The sequence below is a fragment of the Leptonychotes weddellii genome, chromosome 15 (assembly GCF_054177405.1).
Source record: "Leptonychotes weddellii isolate Sample4059 chromosome 15, ASM5417740v2, whole genome shotgun sequence".
Taxonomy (NCBI): Eukaryota; Metazoa; Chordata; class Mammalia; order Carnivora; family Phocidae; genus Leptonychotes; species Leptonychotes weddellii.
Genome location: NC_138383.1, coordinates 32,061,586 through 32,080,320, shown reverse-complemented (window position 1 = coordinate 32,080,320; position 18,735 = coordinate 32,061,586). Strand labels below are relative to the sequence as shown.

Below are 18,735 nucleotides of genomic sequence, written 5' to 3'. Positions count from 1 at the left end.
AGAACCTCCAGCTCCCAGGCTTATCACCACCCTCTCACCGTACCCTGGGGTGAAGAAGTGCCACGATGCTCAGTAGATAATTTATTTAGCAAACATTACATAATGGTTATATGCACTAGGCACTGTCCCAAATGTTTTAGGAATATTAGCCCATTTAATCTTTAAATCAGCAGTTAAGGAAACTGAGGCAGAGAGAGTATAAAAAACTCACCCAAACTTTGACAGTTGATAAGTGGAATCAGTGTTCAAACCTGGGCAGTCTAGTTTCCAAGTCTGTGTTCTTAACTGCTATGCCCTGGGGAAACATCGGAACCCCCCCCCCCCCCGCCCCTTGCCCTGACTAAGCTGTCTCTGTAAGTGTCCTGGCTAGTGTGGCTTTTCTGCAAAGCCTTTAGTCTGATCCCTTTCTGAGCTTTGGGGCCCTCTCTTGGTTTCTGACTTTTGTTACAGAGAAGCTTGATGGGTACCTAGAAAATGCCCGGTTCAGGGATGGCTAGTACGCTTCACTGATTCAGGGTGGACCAGAGTTCTGTGTTGCACACCATTCTGAGGCCATGTCCACACACCTCAGAGGGAGTGCTGTGACTAACATGTGGTTCCTGTTAGGGTGCAGTTCACAGGCTATGTATTGCCATCTTTAGATTAGTCTAAACTGGCCATTTATGGAGGAGGAATTGGGACTCAGGAAGGGCCAGGGGCTTGCTCATATTTACAGGATGACTGGGATGCAGAACAGACCTGCCTTAGTCTAGTGGCCTTTACCATGCTCTTCTTGGGGGCCCTTGGCCCATTTTGCTTGCTGCTGTGGTTGGAAAGCTGTTCACATCTTCTTTCCCTGACTGGACTCATCAGGGCAGGGAGCTTCTGTTCTTTATCTTTGCCCATTCACACAGAGCCTGGCAGGGAGCAGGTGATTTATAAATGCATGTTTTAGAAGAAGCATGAATAAATAAATTGAGCAGGTCGAAGTACGTACATCTCACAGGAAACATGCTGGGGTGCCAAGACAGGCATTTATTAGACATATTCTGTGTTTGTTATCATCAATAACAATACTATTTAAACTCTCCAAATCAAATAACAATTGCCATTAGGAATCATCTAAGGAAATAAGTTGTTTTTGGGGTGAATATGAGTTGGAAGGAAACAGTGTTTACTTTGTTTTCCTGGAGATTTAGCCTCCCTGCCAAGTTGTTGTTAGGAGCCTTACAGGATATCCCTTTATTTTCTAAGAAATTATTAAGTTCCTATCTATGTTAATCTTTATATGCTAATTGCTATAATAAACAACCCCTAAATCTCAGGGGATTAATTAAATGAAGGCTTATTTCTTGCTCTCGTCACAGTCCAATGTGTGTGAGCAGTAGGATGAGGGTGTATGTGTTGGGGAAGGCTGTTCATGCACCTGTTCAGGGACTAAGCCTTCTTCTATCTGTGATTCCCCCAGTTTCAACACAAGGCCTCCAAGTTTGCTACAAATGGAAGAGGCAGAAGAGAGCTGGAAGATTTTCATGTACCAGTCCCAGAAATGATATAGATGACTTTCACTTAACACTCCATGGCCAGAATGAAGTCACCTGGCTCCAATTTAATGACAAAAATATGGAAAATATAGATCATCTGTGTGCCTAGGAGAATGGAATGGGTTTATTGACTACATCACTTCTTTGCCACAATATCAAATGCCAGGTACTGGGCTATGCTTGGAGGGTGGGAATGAAGATGACCCTGACCTCAGAGGACTCATAGCTTCAAGAGGGACTCAAAAAAGTAAATGAAAATTACAATACAGTGGGATGAATGGAATTTGGTAGCAACATGGAGACCTTAAATATTCTGTTGCCCACTGGTAAGTATGTAGTACCTATTTAAAAAATATTAAAAATGTTTTCCAAAGCAGCACATACACATTGATTTTAAAAAAAAATCAAAGAATACAGGAGTGTGTGGGACATACATTTTCTGAGTTCCTGCTTGTCTGAAGATGTCCTTACTCATCCCTCATACTTGATGGATATTTTTGCTGGGTATAGAATTCTACCTTGAGAGTAGGAGAATTTTTTTTGCAAGGGGGGACTTATATTTGTGTTTTTCCCCTGGTTTTTCCTCTCTCTAGATATTTTTTTAAAGTTAATGGTCTTTTTATTGGAAAAAAAGACTAGCATTTACAACTAGGAATGGACATAAATTGTAATTTCTTGAACAGCAATGTTGACGGTGTCCCACAGCCTCAGCCTACTCTGCTGGCTCCAAGTCATGGTTCAGAAGGTTTTAAAAATGGAGTCCAAAGATAGTCCCTTCCTTTTTAAAACTTTGTGTGAATGGTGACAGCCACACCCGCTTTGCTCTAGTACAACGAGGACAAGTCTAACCCAGCACATGCAGCCTGCTACCAGGATGAGTGTTATCATCACCATGGGTCAGGGCACACGGAAGTATGGGAGGGCCGTTCTGCTAAGGGGGCTATGTTTAGACTATTTATCCTTCATTCATTTTTCTGCACAGAATCCTGAGGTAAACCAATTTTAAATGTTTGTTTTCAGTAAACCAGCCATGATGATTTATACTAACAAACTGAACTAGAACCCATTTGAATACACTTTCAATTTGTTTTTTTCATTTATCATTTTTAACACAAATGCCTGATACTGCTCAATTGTCAAGCAGCATGCAAGAAAAACTGGCCAGCCCAAACAGTGTATTAATCAAGAGCAAATGGAACTGCAAGGAGTCCACGAAATGCTTCTTGATCATTAAGGTAGTACAAGTATTTATATTATAAAACTAATGGGAGCTTGATCTTTAAAGGACAGGACCACCAACCGATACATGCAGATTTTGTGTGTGTGCACCTAAGGGACCTTTGACATTCAGTTTTGCTGTGGAGAAACAGAATGAGTAAACGAACTTTTTTTTTTTTGCAAGAGGTAAGTAAAAGATTCAGTTGGATTCTTCCGGGGGGGGAAAAGGAATTGAAAGTAAGTCTTCGTTTTACAATCATCATCTATATGAATTCTTCATAGTCAACTTGTCCATCTCCATCAATATCTGGTTCTCTGACCATTTCATCAACTTCATCTGTTCGTTTTTCTCCCAAGTTTGTCATGACATGAAGTAGTTCTGCCACACTGATGTAACCAGGACCATCCTTGTCAAAGACTGGGAATGCCTCACAAATTTCTTCTTCACTGTCTGTATCTTTCATTTTTCCAGCCATCCTAGTCAAAAATTCTGGTTAGTCAATGGTGCCGTTACCGTCAGCATCCACCTTGTTGATCATATCCTGCCGTTGGACTTCTGTTGGGTTCTGACCCAGTGACCTCACAACAGTTCCAAGTTCCTTTGTTGTGATGGTGCCATCACTGTGTTTGTCAAATAGGGAGAACGCTTCCTTGAACTCAGCAATCAGCCATGCTGCGAGCTAAGGGAGGGGGAGCAGAGGGAGCCAGGGTGGCTGCCCTAGTGCAGGGGCTGTGGTGGTGGGGTGCCCCCCACACTGCCACAGCTAAGGCACAGTGTGCGCTCAGTGCTGTGAGTAATGGCCCCCTGCTTGCGAGGCTCTCAGCACTACTGCCCCATTCTCTAGGGGATTTTAAGATTTCTGATTTATCCTTGTTTTTTTGCTTTTTGGCGGAAAAAGATGATCCGAGGCTCATCTTATACTTTGCCCCAGCTCTAGGAATCAACCATTTCTCCAATGAGTCCTGGTTCCCATTAGTAAAGGATGGTTTTGAGAAATCTGGGTGCTTAGGGTGCTCACTGCTTATGGGAAGGGCATAGCTCTTAGGTCTGAGCTCTTAGTGGACAGAACTAGGAAATACATCGAAGCATATATGTGTGAATGTGTATATAAATTTATATCTATTTCTATTATATCAATCTCACACATTTATAGCAATTTCTATGTCATCAGTCTCACTATATGAAAAACCAAAAGTTTATACCAATACATTCAATTCCAAATCAACACCACAGGGTTTATTTTAACCTTCCTTGTCTATGTGTTTCCCTCTCTACTTTACAGTGAGAAATCTGGCTCCCATTAACCTCAATATGTTTACCTCTTTGCATTGTCCCCTGTATATACCAATCTTCTGGCCATACTGACTGTATCACAGGTCACACTGGCCTCAACCATGTGGGTCATGCCCTCTGCCGCAGTCCTAGCTGAGTCCTCAGGTGAGCCCCCTGGTTCACACCAAGAGAATGAATACATGAAGGGGGAAAAAAAGAGAAAAGGGAATGAGCTATATATTTAAAATCTTCACTGTGGTTCTAAAAGTAGAAGAGTAAAAACATGGATGTTTCCATTTGCTGTTTTATGTCTTGATGATTTCTGTTGCAGCTCTTTGAAGTTTTTGTTTTATTTTTTAAAGATTTATTCATTTGAGAAAGAGAGAGAGCAAGAGAGCAAGCATGGGAGCATGGTGGGGAGGGGCAGAGGGAGAAGGAGAGAGAGAATCTCAAGCAGACTCCCCACCAAGCACAGAGCCCAAGGCAGGCTTGATCCCAGGACCCTGAGATCATAACCTGAGTGAAAATCAAGAGTTGGCTGTTTAGCCAAGTGAGCCACCCAGGTGCCCCGCCCCCCGTTTTTAAGAACTTTTAAACACAATTTTTCTAGCTATTTTGCACAACTCCCAAGATTTTTACTTTAAAAAATTTTTTTTAAAAGATAAAAAAATTTTTAAACTAATCTCTATACCCAATGTGAGGCTTGAACTCACAACCCCAAGATCAAGAGTTGCTCACTCTACCCACTAAGCCAGTCAGTGCCCCTCAAGATTTTTGCTTTTAAAAATTGAAAATTGGTTGCCAGACTTATTTAGCCATGTTTAAACTTTCCTCAATTGCATATTTCTTTTATAATTAAACAACTCTGATAAGCTTCATCTTAAAAAGAAAACAAATATCAACACAAGTCAAGAACTGGCTCATTTTGTTGTTTGTTCTTAAGAAGACCATAAAGATTTATTTTTTCAATTCTTTGAAATTGTTTTTTGGTTACATGGAAACATGTGCTTTTTATAAAAGCTGCAAACAATGCTGAAATTACAGAGTCAAAAGTGAGAGTTCTTCAAATTTCCATTCTACCCTGTAGCATCAACATTACCTGGGAACTTGTTAGATATGCTGATTTTGGGGGGCTCCACTTAGTCCTACTGAATTAGAATTTCCGGAGATAAGATCCAGCACTCTGTTTTTAACAAGCCTTCCAGGTGTTTCCTTCTTTCTTTTTTTTTTTTTCACATGCATGTTTAGTGTTTTATTCTTTGAAGAATGGTTCTGAAACATTACACTAAGTCAGGCTGAAAGGTAAAGTTTAAAATAGTTTTATAAGGCTATAACATATGACTGTTCATTCCCCAAATTTTGACCATAGAGCTTATGATATACCTAGTTGGCAGTAGGACCAGGTTTTTCCAAATAGTCATCATTTTTCTCTTGTATGCATAGACTTCTTCTCTCTAGCTGTATTCTGCTTTTGTTGCATTATCTCAGAGTCCCTCTGCTTTCTCCAAGAGGTGGTCAAGCTATCCTCTTTTCTTTTTCCCCTGCTAATTTCCTGGGATTTCTTCATGTTTTTCTGGCGGGCACGTTCTCGCTAATTTCCTTACTCACGGGCCGTGCTCACCCGGGACTGAGCCTGGAAGAGTGCCCTCCAGGTGATTCTTATGCATACTAAAGTTTCAGATCTATAGTGCAGCTTCCTAACTGGTGTGCTTCAATATAGAGCTGACCCTTGAACAACACAGGCTTGAACTGGTGCAGGTCTACCTACATGTGGATTTTTAAAAAATAAATACAGTAAATGCTGTAATGTATTTTCCATGCCTGATGATTTTTTTTTCTTCTCTTTAAAGATTTTATTTGTTTGTTTGTCAGAGAAAGAGAGAGAGAGTACAAGCAGGGGGAGCGGCAGGCAGAGGGAGAAGCAGACTCCCCACTGAGAGGGAGCCCGATGCTGGACTCGATCCCAGGACCCTGGGATCATGACCTGAGCTGAAGGCAGACGCTTAACTGACTGAGCGACCCAGGTACCCCTGCCTGATGATTTTACAAAATATGTGTGTTTTATTTTGTTTTTTTTAAAGATTTTATTTGTTTGACAGAGAGAGACACAGCGAGAGAGGGAACACAAGCAGGGGGAGTGGGAGAGGGAGAAGCAGGCTTCCCACGGAGCAGGGAGCCTGATGCGGGGCTCGATCCCAGGACCCTGGGACCATGACCTGAGCCGAAGGCAGACGCTTAACGACTGAGCCATCCAGGCGCCCCCAAAATATGTGTGTTTTATGTTTATGTTATCAGTGAGGCTTTGGCAATAGTAGGCTATCAGTAATTAAGTTTTTAGAGAGTTATACTTGGATTTTTGACTGCGTGGAGGTCAGTGCCCCAAAACCTACGTTGTTCAAAGGGTCAGCTTCAGCCTTTGGGTAGCCGGCATGAGGCCTGGGGAGGTATATGGCCCAGGCTGGTTGCCCCTTGTATAAACAACCTCATTATTTTAATCCAGTGTTGGATTTAGAGATGAATTATACATATGATTCTTGTACACAGAGGTCATATTTTATTCTTATTTTCAATCTTCTCTATATCCTGCCTACCACAATGTATAACATAAAGTAGCCACTCAGTTGTTGTTTGAGTGACAATAAATACCTGTTTCAGGATTCCAGAGAAAGGGGGGTGGGTGCTCTGGATGGGATAGCGGGGGAAGGTTTTACAGGGACATCGAAGTTGAACCTTGCAGGCTGGGTTGAGTTTTGCTGGGAAGAGTTGAGAGGAGGAGCATTTGTGGCTGAGGCACCACAGAGAGCAAGGAAGCATAAAAGAACACGCGATTTTTGAGGAACTGTGAAAATAGAGTAATGTATTATTTAATTGACCTAGACATAACAAGCCATTGTCCGCTCCAAGACCTCAAAGACCTTCTATGAGTGACCAGATGCTTGGTCAGAAAGGAACGTCTCAGTGTCCATCCCCCTTTCTGTTCAGCTGCCATTGTCATGACCCAAAGTCTTGCTGAGGAGACACCTGGTCCTCTGCTGTCCCGGCAGTCCAGCGGTCTGTGCTCTCCATTTCATTCTACTGAGCTAACAACTTGGCCAGCCAGAGAAACCAGTGAAATCACATACCTTCCCCTTGGGTCTAGCACGGTTTCAATCCAACAACTTTTTGAGATTTTCCCCGAGGCTCTGAAACAAAATCTCTATGGAGAAGCCAAAAGTTGCTGTTTCCATCACTCAGTTCTCAGTGGGCTGGTGTTAACTCGAAGCTGCTGAATTTAACAGAATACAGTGAAGTGGATGAGAGCAACAGGAGAGATCATAAATGGGTCAAATTATAAGCCAGAAGCCTGAGCATCTGTATTTGCCTCTTTTACCTCCCCAAATCCCATGGAAATGACTAGAAAAATATGAAAACAAAAATAAATTTGTAGTAGCAGAGGAAATCAGAAAAGATGACATCAGCTGACCGTAAGAAGAGAAATCTCTGTATAAAGGCCATGGGTCAGCTTGATGGCAAAATAAGGAGGCTGCAAAACCTGTTTCCTCATATAGGTGAAGGAGAGATCATTGAAAAAATACTTTCTCAGCAGCATCCTAGGTAACACGAAGATCAAAGTCAGTGGTGTTGGGAGAAGAAGCTATGAACTTGCCAGTCCCCACTTCAGGGCAGGCGGGTGTGGGGTTTGCCCCAGGATAAAGCTACAAGCACAGTTCTCTATGTAAGAAGTCTGTCTGCGTGGGAGTCTTCCACAAGGATGATGGACCAGAGAGGGAGCTGGGCGGTACCCAGGACAACTTCTGGTCAAAGGAAAGAAAGAAGTCCCACCACCTCCGCCCCCTAGAAATGAAGCTCTCCGACAACCTCAGTGAAAGCCGGACCAGTCCCACCCCTCCTTCCTTCTCACCTACCAGAGCCAGTGCCCCCATCCTCGGAATCTGCGTTCACAACCAGGGAACTAGGGATTCCCACTTCCGCTGGGAAAAAAGAGAGGAATCCCTGAAGGAATGAAATTTACCAAGGCACAGTTCCACCTGCTAGCCTGCCTACATTTTTCACCCACACCTCCTAAAATGGTATCTCTAAGTGAGGTCCTTCCTAAGACCACCTGCATAAGAATTACCTGGAATGCTTGGCTAAACTGTGTACATCTGTGCCCTACCTTTTACTCCCTGGTCATCTTCTGTCTACCCCCTACTCCCAAATGATGAAGTGAAAGGAGCTTTTCTACACTGTAGGCAAACCTCCAAAGATTATTCTTCGTGGAGAGAATAAGATGAGACAAAGTGTGAATGTGTATTTAATCCCTTTAGAGTTATAATTCCCAGCTTTAATCATTGTCTCAAGTGTCTTCTTCTAATAGTGTTTATTATTATGATGGATATTTGGTTATCAATCAGTTTTTTCCCTATAACTCTTTATGGCAAATCACCCAAAAAGTAAGATAGGTTTTTTTTTTTTTTTTAAAGACTTTGTTTTTTGAGAGAGAGAGAGTGAGCACGAGCTGGGGGAGAGGCAGAGGGAGAAGCAGACTCCCCACCGAGCAGGGACTCGATCCCAGGACCCTGGGATCATGACCTGAGCTGAAGGCAGACGCTTAACCAACTGAGCCACTCAGGTTCCCTGAATGTAAAATTGATATTCACTCCAATTTTATTTTTTTTAAAAAAGATTTATTTTTTTATTTGAGAGAGGGAGAGCACTCAGTGGGTTGAGGGGCAGAGGGAGAGGGAGAACCTCAAGCAGACTCCCCGCTTGCAGGACTTGATTTCACCACCCATGTTCAGTCCAACTTTAAATGTTTTTCTTAATGTCCTTTAACTTTAAAGAGGGGAAGTTATGTCTGTTGAGAGAAAATATCCAAACTGTAGAAATAAGGCAGAAGGATGACTGCAGGCAGGTCCTCCAATGTCATTTGGAAGATTGTCCACAAAGCCTACCCCAGGGTTCCTATAGGGGAATGTCCTCTCCAGTGGTGGTCTACTTACTACTGATGGGGCCTCTGACTTTGTGAAATTATGTTAACTTGTAAATTTTTATCTAGCACAGATGTAAATGACTTTTGTCCAGTAGAAAAGATAATTACCAGGGGCACCTGGGTGGCTCACTTGGTTAAGTGTTGGACTCTTGATTTTGGCTCAGGTCATGATCTCAGGGTCGTCAGATTGAGTGCCGTGTCGGGCTCTGTACTGGGTGTGAAGTCTGCTTAAGATTCTCTCCCTCTCCCTCCTTCTCTACCCACCCTCTAAAAATGAAAAAAAAAAAAAAAGAAAAGAAAGAAAAAGAAAATATAATCCCCAGTGTTACAGTTTTATTTTCCTATAGGATATTAATCTGTTTTTCTCTGACTTAACATTTCAGAATGCCATCCCCAACTAACTGTATAAATCTCTGTTCCTCAGATGATCTTTGACTCAGTTTTCCCTCATTGAATGGGTTAAGTACATTTTGACACATATTCAATCTATGTTTGAATGAGTTTGAATGTTTTTAGCTTTTAAAAAATTCTATTATGGCACATCATTTGGAAAAAAACCCACAGAATCCAAATTTCAGCAGTTCCTATAGTTTCTTTTTCCTCTTGAAATTCAAGGAAAGTTATATCGGATACTCTTTATTAATGCATTGCTTTTATAACCAGAACAGAAAGAACAGTAGTTGTTGCTTTTTGAAAAATAATTCAGGCCAAGAAAATCCCAGGAGGGAGTTGGGACAAACCAATTGGAGGTGGGGTGAGTGGCCCCTAGTATTCCTTCTTCTCAAGCAACATCTGCATTATTAGGTTCTTCCTCAGGGACCTCATGCAATTCTGAACTTCCAAATCAAGGGGGTCAGCACAGACAAGCCTCTCCTTCTTGGTGAGGAAGCTGGGGAGCAAGGCAGAGAAAGATTACAAACTAAGGGGTGTTCAGAAAATGGGGATGGGGAGCCCCATCCTCCCCGGCCCTGGGATCCCCCACTTGGACCAGCCTGTTCTTTTCCTTCTTTGCTGCAGGGACTCAGGGCACCTCCTCTCTGAGACCCTGCCTCACTTAGCCTCTGAGACTGCCTAAGTGACTCATGTGTGTTTCCTCAAGCAGCCTTTCTTCTCTCTCCATCTGTCCCCGGTGTCCCTCTTCACTGGGAACATCTCTTACCTGATGCCCTGCAGGATCCTAATGAGGACACAAGCCTCCCAGGACCTGGCAGGATCCAGAAGGTGGGACTTTTCCTAGACACCCCTCCCCAGATACGACACTTACATGACACCTGGCTGGGAGCACCCACTGCTTGTTTCAAAAAAATCTTTCATGTTTGCACATCGAATTTTTCGTTTGTAGTCTAGGCAGCAGTCAGAGGGACGGAGAAAGCCTGCTGCAAGGGGAACAAGCCATTTAAGGACTGGGTCTCTTTTTAAGGAAGACTAGATCCTTTCCCCCTTGCCTCCAAAGTCCCGGGGAAGGGTGAGAAGGCACAGGATTCCAGAGGGATGTTCTCCTCTGCCTGCACTTGCTTCACCCTCCTCGGGGCTGAGCTCTGTGTCTGAGGGCACCCAGGCAAGGCTACAACAGGGCCAAGACCAGTTGTGATAGAAGAGGGAGCGTCTCGTGCCAGCAGGAGGCATCAGTGAGCACCTCTGCCCCCAGGTGAGCCCAACTCGAGAGACGGAATAGAGGTGACCTCTAACGGCCCATCCCGATCTTCCTGGGGACATTCGCCACCTTCGGGACCCTCCCCATCTGTTCCCTACCCCCGCCCTGTAAATGAGGTGTTTTGAAGCCACTGAACAGATCTGTGCAGCTGCTACTTTTAAGCATATGCTATAATATAACATATACCTTTACCTTCCATGTGTATTAAGGGTTCATGCTGAAGTTTCGCCACCATGGGTTCTGTTTGGGAGAAACAGACAAGGAGGGGAGAGAAATCACCACGGCAGCCTTGTCTCGCTGTCTCCACTGGTCTCATGCCTCAGCCCCATCCCTTGGTAGAGAGGTGATGATGCTGGACCACTGGACACCGGTCTGGGTTCTAGATCTGCCTCCAGGCCCCTTTTCTCGTCTCAAGGCCCTGGGATGTTCCAGGGAATTTTGAAACTGTCTGAGACGTGAAACCATCCGATTGACTTTGAAATACAAAAAGCAAACTGTAAATCCGATATGAATAAATCAGTGGAATGGGTACATAATGTGATACATGCCACAATACTTTCCATACATTTCTGGAATCCACAACGGCTCAGGAAACCGAAGAATGTTTCGTTAACTGATCTGGTGGTACAAGGTCACCCAAAGTGAAGTGAGGCTATTCACAATCATTATTTACCCCAGTAGTATGATTATTTGTAGTTGCTGCCGAAATACTACCCTGTTTGATTGAAGTATACTTCTCAGACTCTTCCAGTGAGTTAAGTAATGTCCAAGTATGTGTTACCTTTTAAAAAATGTCATTTATTTTCTTGAAAACGTAAAATATACATAATAAACACAATTGTGAGCATGTTTAAAAAGCGTACGGCTCAGTAGGACGAAGCACATTCACCTATTGTGCAACCATCACCACAATCCATCCACGGAACGTTTTCATCTTGCAAAACTGAAACTCTGTACCTGTTAAGCAATAACTCCCGTTCTCCCTTCCCCCAACCCCCAAGCCACCACCATTCTTCTTTCTGAATTCGACTACTTTAAGTGCCTCATCGGAGTGGAACCATGCAGAATTTGTCCTTTTGTTACTGGTTTACCTCACCTAACATAATGTCTTCAATGTTCATCCGTTTTGTAGCACGTGTCAGAATTTCCTTCCTTTTTAAGGCTGAATAATATATCGTATGTATATGCCCCATAAAAGAACTCTATTCATTTGTTAATGGACACTTGGGTTGCTCTCACCTTTTGGCTGTTATGAATAACGCTATGATTAGCATGGGTGTGCACATATCTCTTCATGTACCTGCTTTCCGTTCTTCTGAGTATATATCCAGAGAGGAACTGCTGGATCATATTGCATTACCTTTTTAAAAACTGAATACTTCTGCCTTCCAAAACACATCTAGCCCCAAAGTTTTGGATAAGGGATTGCAGACCTGCATTATGCTAATTAGGCAAAGGCAACTGTATTTTTAGATCATTTCTTATAGAGTTACACATAAATTCTATTTAAGAAGGCATGTGTTTATACTTGATATGCTTGCTATGATGTGTGTGCGGCTTGCAAAATAAAATCTTAAGTGGCTTTGCCTTTCCATTGCAGCTTCCTAACCAGCTCCTACCCTCATTCCACCACTTAATAGCTATATGATCTTTTTTTTTTCCGAAATGGAATATTTAATATACTTTGTAAGAACAGAAGAAATGCAACAAGGATTAGAATTTTATAATATACATTAGATATTTCTGTAAAAGGTATTCCATTTTTCAAAGGCGTTTCCCCGATTTCCCTGTCTTTTCTATTTTCCTCAGAGCACTAAGCAGGAATTACTGCTCAGAAGTAGGCTGCTCCGTTGTATCAGACAGTAATCACATTTTTAGGTTTCAAGTCCTCATTATCTCCCCAAACCCCTTTTCCTTTCACCGTACAGTCTCACCGCACTGTTTCACGGTAACATTGTACTCAGCTCAAATTCAAAGAGCCTGAAAGAAGCTAGAGGCCCAAGGAGTTTAGAGCGCTCGTTTAGTAGCAGTGTCCATTGGCACAAACCTTCTTTTTATTCATAACTACGATAATAGACATGGAAGCTACTTTAATGAAACAGGAACTCAGGAATGAGATCATTAAATATAACTAAACACATTTTAAATATAAATACCATGTATTTCCTGATTAGTATCAGGTAAGTACCTAAGCTATCTATCCCAAATTCTGGTCTCAGAGAAAAAGGTCAGAGACAATTATAAGCAAGGTGCTTCATATTATCAGGTCCATTTTTAAAACAATGAGATCCTTTGGAACAATCACTTTAGTCTTTCTTTTTATCAGAGATTTCTGTTGGTCCTTTTGTTGGTAATCCATTTATGTCTGCGTCCTTACAGTCTACCTTGCCTTTGTTTTTATTGTGGGATTCTCGAAGAGCTTTTCTAGGCCACCTATGACTAACAAAGGGGGAAATCAGAGGATACATGTATGGCTCCAGGAATTTTTTGTAGATCCAGAGCAGAATCGGAATGACGATGCAAGGAATGCACACCATCGGGAATGCACATCTGCTGGAGTTCCTGAACTGCAACCACGGGTCCGAGTGTCTAGCTATATGATCTTGAGCAAGTTGTCTAAGTTTTCTCATTTGTAAAATGAGACTAATAATATAATATGCAAAACTATACAAGTTGCTGATAGTCTACCCCACAAGGTTGTTAGGAGGATCTAATGTATTAAGTCCATAAGACACTTAGAACAGTGCCTGCCTGCACGTAAGAAGTACTAGATATTTACTTGTTAAATAAATAGAATGGTTAGGTGGACTTGGGTGAGGCACTTTCCTGGCTTGTTACATTTCCTCTCCAAAATGATAGTTTTACACTAACATTGTAGAATTCTTACTATAGTTCTTTTGATTTAGCACGTAACAGTCCTATGTCAGCTAAGAGAAGGCATCAAATAATTCTGGTCTTGAAAAGGGAGAGAGTTATTTCCCCAAGGGGGACCAGTCATTTGTATACAATTGACTATATTGTATACAAATGGGAGATTTGTATACAATACAGAGGCCTACAGCCTATTGCTTCTGCTTTTTAAACAAGTGCTGAATTCACATCCCTGTCTGAGACAGGGAACAACCTCAGCAGGACAAAGGTGTCCTTCTGCGTTTCCTCCCCAGCTCGCGAGTTACCGCGGACCTTGTCACCAGTGGGAAGGTTCCCTGAACTCACCATGAAGGACCTGGACCCGGGATCCAAGGACAGTAGCGAGAATGAGGAAGGGGAGGGCAGCCAGGAAGAACTTCATCTTCCCTGTAGCAGGCAGAGCTGGTCTGAGGACTCCTGGCTTTCTGCTCTCTGACTCTGTGGGATCCCAGCTCTGCCCTTGTATTTATAAGAGAGGAGGATCAGGAAGTCACAGGGCAGAGGTTCAGAGTGCTGTTCTTTGGCTATACGATAGACAGCATGCTATTTCTGAAAAAGGGAACAAGGCTGGGAATGCAACAGGAAGTAGACGGTAAAGGAGACTTCATGCTTTCCCAACTGCCCAGTGGATACAGGCACAGAGAGCGACTATTTCATGAAGGACCCTTCCTCCAGGAGGTTAATTTCATCCTCTAGGTCAGAGTGTTTTCCTCAGGAGCTAAGCACCTTCAAGTGCAGGAATAGCCTGTAAACCAGTCCTGTGATTCCTCACGCGGACTCCTGATCCTTGACTCCTCGCTTTGTTTCACACCCCACAGCCAATCCATTAATAAATACCGTAGGCTCTACTTGCAACAGTGTATCCAGAGTCTCATTATTCCTCAGCATCTCTCTGCTGGGAGTTTTTTGAAGAGGCTCATGGATGTATCTCAGAATATTTTGCCAGGGGGAAGAGAGGGGAAGCATTTATCTTTGGCTTTTATACCTGCGGAACTTTTAAAATATGGCCACGGGTTTTGTGACACTCCTGTCACTCAGGGGTGGAGTCTATGTTCTCTGCCCTAGAAATGGAGAGGGGCTTGTGGCTGGTTCAATCAATAGTGTATGCCACGTGACCTCTGAGGCTAGGTTGTGAAAAGTCATGGACTTCAACCTTGGTCACTGGAACGCTCACTCTTGGAGTCCTGAGCCACCAGATAAGAAGACTGACTAGCTTGAGGCTGCGATGCAGTGAGGAAGCCCAAACCACAGGCAATGTTCTGGTCGATGGTCCCAAATGAGCATAGCCCTCAGGTCATCCCAGCCTAGGTGCCAGACGTGGGCGTGAGGAAGCCTCCAGATCTGCACTGGTCAATCCAGCACCTACTAGCCGCATGTGGTTACTGGCACTTCCAATGGGGCTAGTCCACACTGGGGTGTTCTGAAAGTCTAAACCTCACACAAGGTTTTAAAGATTTAATTACATGCCCGCTGCCACGTAAAATACCTGGATAATTTTTACATTGGTTACATGTTGACATGAAAATACTTTGGATATATTGTGTTAAAGAAAATATATTATTACAGTTCATTTCATCTGTTGCTTTTTGCTTTCTTAACATGGCAACTAAAAAATTTTTAAAATTATGAATGTGACTTGCATAGTATCTCTATTGGACAGCAGGGTTCTAGATTTGAGTCCCTCCTTGCTATTTGTGTCTTCCCAGCTGAGATCTCAGGCATCACAGAGACAGAGCAGAGACAATCCATCCCTGCTTGGCCCGGTCTGAATTTCTGACCTGTAGAATTTGTGAGTAGAGCCAAATAGTTGTCGTTTTATACCATTAAACCTTGGGTGGTTTGTGACACAGCAACAGATGACGGGGACAACACTTCATTGGCCAACGGTGGACCACAGAGGTTTCCTCGCACTTTTTGTTTGCTCTTGCGTGTGTGTTATGTTCTTGCAGGACCTCCACGCCTCAGGATCCGAGAAGCGCCCCCCCCCACCCCGCCCCAGTCAGGAAGCTAGAGTTCTCAAAGGCAGGCTGAGGCACAACCCTGGCCTGGAGCTTACGTAAATCTAGGAAAAGTGAGGGCTGAGCAGCGGCTGAGGTAAGCCATGGGACAAAAGGACTTGAAGTAGTACAGGGTACGGTCCACCCCGTGCTTCCCTCCACTAGGTTTGTGGCTTTATTGTGTTGAATCTGTCACAAAGCCTCCTTCAAGGGGCTTGTATTTAGTAGTTCTTTCAGGTTCAGTGGAACCCACGCTGTGTACCCGTGCTAAGCATCTCTGCTGCTTCCGTCTTCCCCAGGATTCCTGCAAAGCCAAATCCAGTCTAATCCAGCAGAGCCCTATGTTGCAGGGATGGGAACCACAGAGAAACCACTAATCACTGGGAGTCATGAAGAGAGGGGCACTACATCAATCCCTTGGTTCCTACATATTCTAGGTGTTGGGAACATACCATCATCTATCAGCATTTGGGGTTCAGTGGATATACTGCATTCTGGAGAGTCTCAACCCTGAGTTTGTTGTCCCCTTAGCAAAATTATTAACACCCCACCGTTCTCCTGGTCTGGCTGCTTTTGCGTGATTGCGTATCTGCTATTGCCAGTGGATCTCCTATGCCCACTGACTCACATTACTGGCTATAAAATGGATCCCTTGGCCCAAGGCAGTGTTGTATAAATACTGTCTCATCAGGCATTCTGTAAATCTTTGGATGTTTGTGATGCAGGCAGGTTGGGTCTGAGGACCCAGAGGGGTTCCTGCAGGACCAGCAAGAGAGTCCTTGGCTTCGCACAAGAGAGAAATCAAATGAAAGCCGAGAGGAAGTGAGAGCAGAGTTTATTGAACACATAGAGAGAGCAGATGCAGAGTGTCTTGGAGACTCAGGAAAGATGAATGAGTTTCATTCATCTTGGTGTCTGGGGTTTTGATGGAGGTTAATGGTCTGGTGTATGCGTCCTCTCAGGCATTTGGGAACTGGTCAAAACAAGGAGGAGTGCTCAGGCTTTAGCTCATCATGCCCTGGAGGCTGGGGTCTTGGTGTCAAGGTGTCTGGAGTCTGGGAAAACACACATGATGATCTCACCCAGTAACTCCTTAGATGTTATCTATCGTGCTGGAAGCCTCCAACGGAATCATTAACTCCTTGACCTTTACAAGGAGGACATATATTATCTGAACTGTAAGGCATGTGTAAAGGGCAGGGGTGTAGGTCCTAGCAAAAATAGAAGCAGGAAGAGGGACAAAAAAAGCAGTCCTTCATGGGGTCCCTTGTTTCCCTGTCTCAATTGTGCTTGCAAAGGCACTACTGGTAGAGAAAGAAAAGCCATATCCCCGGTGGGTGACCGTTCTGCTAAGGTCGGGTTGTTGTCTTGCAGGATGGCAGGGGTCCAAGATAACCAGCCGACATGTTACCATATGACTATTTTTTCCTGGAGGGTCAGTGCCATATTGAACCTTGACTTCTAGATGTCAGCAGGATGGTAGCTGCTGGTCATGGGGGACTGACACTCACTGTTGGAGCTCCTCTTGCTCTGTCTCTTCTCCACGTGAGTAAAGTGTCTTTCCATCGGGTACTGCGTAAATAGTGTTTCTCCTGGCAGCCCTGACACCTACAAACCACGCAGGAGGTTGACTTCCTGGAACTGCTGCTCCTGATGGTAGCCAGCAAGTATCACTTGCTGAACACATCCCAACTTTCAAAGCTCCGAGACTGGTACTACTTTTTAAGACCCAGGCAGGAGGGGACTGGGTCCTGGATCCTATGCTTTTGAGGACACCTCATTCACAGACACACACAAAAGAAATTTGTCAGAGGACACAAAGATACCTCTGTCTCTTGGGAGGTGGTGTCCGGGCTGGCCCAACATGACCTGCAACTCTCCACATCCGTTCTTGTGACACACACACACACACACACACACACACACCTCGTGGCTCAAGGTAAAATGATGCTCCACCTCTCTTGCCCTACGTGCTTGAAATGGAACACGCCCGAGTCTAAAGGCTACAAAGGCTTGTGGGCGGTGTCACTGCGAGCAAGGCACAGACACTCCCTTGGACAGTGGGAAGATCTCAGCTGTAGAAGCTTAAGGTCAGAGGAAGGATAAACCAATTAGCTTGTCAAAATCTTTCCTTTCAGCAGGAACGCCACCATATTCTTGCATTCCTGCGTTGTTCCCACGTGGTGTCTAGAGTTCATTTTCTTGCATCTTTTTGTGTTCCATCTGACAGATAAACGGCCAGATGAGGGCTGTATGTGTAATAGTTTCACATGGTTGCAATATTAAGCAATTCATTTTATTTTTAAATTTTTTGTTAGCTCATTTATAATTTTAAATATTGGCATACCTGATGTGGGACCCTCCTTATGGATTCTTGCCTTGGGCCCTGCAAATGTTAGGGGCTGTCCTGACCAGGACCCACAGGGACATGGTGGCTGGTGAGGTGACTGTGGGCTACCCACCTTGCCCACGTCCTTACTGTAATTATCTGTGACTGGAAAGAATCTGTGTATGTCTCTTCCTTCCTTGTGTATGATCTTAAACATCCTCACTGTTGCATATGGAAAACCTTTCTCTTCAAGTAATAAGGAGAACAATGGATCCTACCAACTCGTTTTGTTTCTGCTGCTGTCTGTTTGTTTGTAAGTCTGAGCCCAGGCTCTCCTTAGAGAGAGAAAAATTTAAACAATAATACCCCCTTAATGGATCTCATAGCTAAAGTCTATCCTATGTTGTAGAATTGAAGCTGCTCCATGGTCAGGGATGGTTTGATGTCCCTGAGATAGATATCTTCTGACCATTTCCTATGTGCCTTGGTGATATCAAGTCAAGTAGAGAGATTTCAGTTGGGGACCAAGCACTTCAACAAATTCTCGTTCAGAGATTAGGTCTTGGTTTAAATATTTGACTTATTCCTTCCTTTAGTAGATTATTTACAAAAATGGCTGTAATAATCCCTCCCATCCAATATGCATGCACTTGGAGAGTCCCTTTCCATACTGACTCTGGTCTTGGCTCTGTGACTCACTCTGATAAGTGGAATAATAGAAAATGTGCAGAGACTTGGAAAGTACTGGCACATTGAGACTTGTGTGTCATTTTTCTGCTGAGAGTCTTTATACTGTTGCATGTACCGGCCCATGCTAGCCTTTTGAAGGTTGAAAGACCACATGGAAAGGAAGATTCCC

The 18,735-nt window shown here is 43.7% G+C and overlaps 3 pseudogenes across 2 annotated transcripts; all 3 read right to left on the bottom strand.

The window, feature by feature from the left end:
* Positions 1 to 973: 973 nt before the first annotated feature.
* LOC145717372 (neo-calmodulin-like) lies at positions 974 to 4,147 on the bottom strand (annotated as a pseudogene). Its single transcript, XR_014140550.1, has 2 exons — positions 4,062 to 4,147; positions 974 to 3,362 (listed from the first exon to the last, which is right to left on the bottom strand). The product of XR_014140550.1 is annotated as a neo-calmodulin-like (transcript).
* LOC102731942 (small EDRK-rich factor 1 pseudogene) lies at positions 974 to 7,937 on the bottom strand (annotated as a pseudogene). The gene is made up of 4 exons (XR_014140682.1): positions 7,916 to 7,937; positions 5,114 to 5,613; positions 4,062 to 4,188; positions 974 to 3,218 (listed from the first exon to the last, which is right to left on the bottom strand). The product of XR_014140682.1 is annotated as a small EDRK-rich factor 1 pseudogene (transcript).
* Positions 7,938 to 10,887: 2,950 nt separating this feature from the next.
* LOC102726391 (UPF0729 protein C18orf32 homolog pseudogene) lies at positions 10,888 to 13,844 on the bottom strand (annotated as a pseudogene).
* Positions 13,845 to 18,735: the final 4,891 nt, after the last annotated feature.